The sequence below is a fragment of the Vigna radiata genome, unplaced genomic scaffold (assembly GCF_000741045.1).
Source record: "Vigna radiata var. radiata cultivar VC1973A unplaced genomic scaffold, Vradiata_ver6 scaffold_129, whole genome shotgun sequence".
Lineage (NCBI taxonomy): Eukaryota > Viridiplantae > Streptophyta > Magnoliopsida > Fabales > Fabaceae > Vigna > Vigna radiata.
The window spans coordinates 12,090-16,474 of record NW_014543107.1 but is presented as its reverse complement, the minus strand read 5'-3'; positions in this window follow the sequence as shown (position 1 = coordinate 16,474).

Genomic DNA, 4,385 nt, shown 5'->3' with positions numbered 1-4,385 from the left:
TAGTTCACCATAGACATGGTGAAACTAGATGAAAATAGTGAAAGATAGAACCCTAAAAGTTGAAGATCGGAGCTTCCGCATCCAAAATCCGCCTCCGAGGGGTGAAAAGGGTGTTTTTGTGCCTCTTTCTGTCAAAAGATACCCTCTCTGGGTCGTGCAAATCATTAAATAGTTTGTGAAAAAATAGCAGAAACAGGCCCAAGCCCAGGTTATTGGCGCTCAGCGCCCAAAATGGCGCCCAGCGGTGTCTGCGACACCTAAAATGGTGCTCAACGGTGGCGCCCAAGCGCGAGGCAGAGAACTCAACAGCAAGAATAACGTTTAGCGGTGGTGCTTAGGCGCAAGACAGAGAACTCATCAGTAAGCTTAGCGCTCAGTGATGGTGCCTAAGCGCGAGACAGAGAGCTCAGGACTAAACTTGGCACTCAATGTTGAAAATGATGCCCAACACCATCTGCGATTCTTCTTTTATGCTACTTTTCAAGCTTCCCTGAATCCAACTCCTTGCCACTTCAACTTCTTCTTCCAATTCATCTTAATTCCTATTAAAACAAGAAAAACCAAGCATAAAACCCATAAGACCACCTTCAACTCTTTTATTATCAAAACTTAAGCAAAAGCATGACTTCAAGCTAGTTTCTATGTCATTAAGGGTGTTTTTAATATCAAAATGAAGTATAAAATAATGGTGTTTTCAACCGTTATCACATCCCTAAACTTTGAACTTTGCTTATCCTCAAGCAAAGAAGATATAACTCAGTCTTCCACCAATCAATCACAATGGTTCAACACATTCAAAAATTCTTTCTTCCAAGGCAAGTAATTACTCAAATCAGCTCACCAAATAGAATTCAGTCAAGATGAACACATGCCTTGATTTAAATCACTCATCATGGTGTTCACACAGTCACATAATATTAAAAAAATTATATTCTCATGAATGATCAATTAACTAAGCATAGATGTGATCATGATGGAACTACTCCTCAGCAGACAAAATGTTTCACTCAATCACATAGGTGTATATAGAGGTCACTCCTTTACTCTACTATCCCAATGTCACAGAACAAAATTGTCTTTCATTTACACACATGTCATCCTAGGGACTTTCCATGGCTTGTAACGTGGCTGAGCTAAGAAGAAATATTGGTTTTTCTAGATCACAAAATGCTTGAGTTAAGAGAGTCATTCACACATTTATTATTCAAGTACAAAATCTCGTTAAACAATCAATCTCACTCATTCCCAACTTTCCCCTTTGCATTGAGCTTTTCTTTCTTTCATTCTATTTTCTTTTTCTTTCTTTTTCATACTTGCTCAACACTTAGCTCAATGTTTATCTTTCTTTTTCAACTTTCCCAACAACCCCAAACTTGAACCTTTATCAATACCACACAATGATTTTCAACTTAGCTCAAGATAGAGATTTTTCAAAAGGGTTTTCATATCATGTATAAGGCTCAAGGTTCAAAAAGGGTAGAACACTTTGTGCTCTTCTTCATTAGGGCTAAAAATCATGCATTGGCTAAGAAAGGGATAATAAAAAATGGCTTTGATCATGTGACACAAGCAGGAAAGTCATTCAATCATAGAAACCTGGGCAAAATAATTCATGCTTTCAAGAGAATAACAATCTTTCATCACACAAACTCTAGAGCTCAAAACCTCACATATAGGCTAATTAAACATTCCACATACTCCAGATACACGTCCTGCTTAGCATCATAATCACAATCACAACATCATGCATTTGTTCTCATATAGTATGAACAACCACCAATCAGTATCAAAGCATCATCAAGCAATACTCATCACATGCAAATTAATATCAAACCATCGCATCAAATATAGTTTCAAACCGAGTACATCAACACCTAGTCTTAATAGAAGCAAATAAGGTTCATCAATACAAAACATAAGATAAGACAAATCCTGCTCTAGTTTTGATAGCATCCATCAGTAGACGTTTCTCAGCTCCTCATCATCCCATGTTATCCTCAAAGTCTTCCTCTTCCTCTTCTTCTTCTTCAGCATCTTCATAGTCACCATCTTCATCATCATCCTCTTCCATCGCTGGAGCTTCAGCTGTTCCAGCTCCACTAGCCTGTGCCTGATCATCCGGCCATCCCACCACAGTGTTAAACTCGTCCATAGTCCACCGTCTAGGGGGTGTATCATATATCCCTATAAGCATCTCTACAATGGCCACCTGCCCTCTGTGCAATGCCTACATCCTAGAATCCATCAGGAACATATACATATCCCTCATCTGAAAAGGCTCTGCATTCTGAGGTAGTGCATGTGCTGGTGGTGGACTCCTCCTATTAGCTCTAGGAGGATGTAGTGGTGGAATTGGCTAGGCTGCCTCATCTAACCCATAATACTGGGTGAAATAGGAATCATTAATCTCATTCCTTGGTGGCTCCATCGGCAGTGTGGAAGTGTCAACCCCAGCTATCTCACAAAGATGTGTGATCAAGGATAGATGCCCTAGAGGCGCTTTGTTGTTCCCAATGCTGGAACAAGTCTGTGTTAGGAAAACAGGTAGGCTTCTTTAAACACCAAGAGGGGGGGGGTGAATTGGTGATGATTCAAAACTGTAATATTTTCCCAATCTTGCAGGCAAAATATAAAGCTTTTCAAAGTTTCTTGAAATAAAAGCAATTAGAAAAACATATGCAGCGGAAAAACGTAGTTGACTGCAGGGATAGAGAAAATCAAACACTTGTTTTTATACTAGTTCGGCCAATAATGCCTACATCTAGTGTCCTTCAAACCCAGGAAGCAAATGCACTATAATGGTTGCAGATTTTACAACCAGGAATTTATAGAAGCCTCATGCAAAAATATAAATCTCCTCTCTAACCCAAAACCAAATATAGTTGTAATACAAAAACTAGACTTGCAGCAAGAATCCCCACGTCGAACAATCCTCAACGTGTAACCAGCACTCTTCACAAGATGCCATGCCTATGAACACAGCAGTCTTCACAAGATGCCAAGCCTTCAACAATGTAGCAGTCTTTAACAGGATGCCAAGCCCAAGGGGATCAACACAACATCACCTTTCTTGTGCAGATATGATCAACAGTTGCAGCACATCAAATCTCCTCTATCTGAAACAAAAACTGAAAGTGTTAGGTCATCAAAAGTCTGTTACAAAATCGTCTTCAGACAAGTTATAGTTTTTTGTTAAACTATCAGATGCTTAGTCGAATACGCTTCTAATCAAGTCGACTAGATTATAAAAGTTATAACATAACAGTGAACAAGGCACGCTCCGGTCAACAAATAACAGACTCCTTCAATGTAGTTGACCCAATCATCAATGCTTAACTAACTTTTGAAAATATAGTCATTGTAGCGCGTATTCAAACAAAATTTCAAATCAAACAATAGATACAGTCGAATATGACCAACACATAGTCGACTGACACAAGTCAAAACACTTTGAAATTCTTTTCAACTCAAAATATCATTATTCATTGATTCTCAAAATCGGTACAAAGGTTTTAGCATAGTCGAATCTATTAATAATGTAGTCGACTGTACTGACACTTTGTCACACAGGTATAAGTTCATAAAAGTGCTTGTGATTTTTCATAAAACCATTTGTGCAGCAAAACATATAACACTGTAAATTCTCATGCACATGAACAGGTAAGCATGTTCCAACATAATATATCAATCAATCAAACATAGGAACATACATCACAATGTATCAAACATGTTCAACCAATATCATAGTTAAAGTAGCATATGAACATGCATGACATCAACAATAATGCAGTTATTAAGCAAAGTGTTGTCATCATCAAAAACCAAATAGATATAGAGCTTGTGTTGTCAACAATGTCCCTCTTTTTTGATGATGCACAACCAGGATTAATAACACAACCATGTTTGCACAATTTGATACATAACAGAGTTAAACAGATAACAACAATATGCAATGTACAACAAACTCTGTATCAACAATAATTTAGTATGAGATAATTCACCCCCTTTCATAAAGCAATTATACTGTTTCTCATACCCTCATGAATATACTCATATATCTCTCTTCGTTTGTGCATTAACAAAAAAGGAATGTTGTAGATATATGCAGTTTTTAAAGAATACCGAGTAGCATCAGAAAATATGAACAATATGAAATACAATGATACTCTCAGAAACACAGTTTTAATCACATGAAATATTGTAAACTCCCCCTAAAATGCAGGCATGTGATATAAAATGTGCAATAAGTGATATTCCCCTTGTCATTATGCATGTATAATCAATCAATTCAGATGCACAATGCAGCATATCACAAGTGTATCAATCAATTAAGCTCACTGTTGTATCAGCTATCAGATATAAAACATGATATATGAGCAATGATA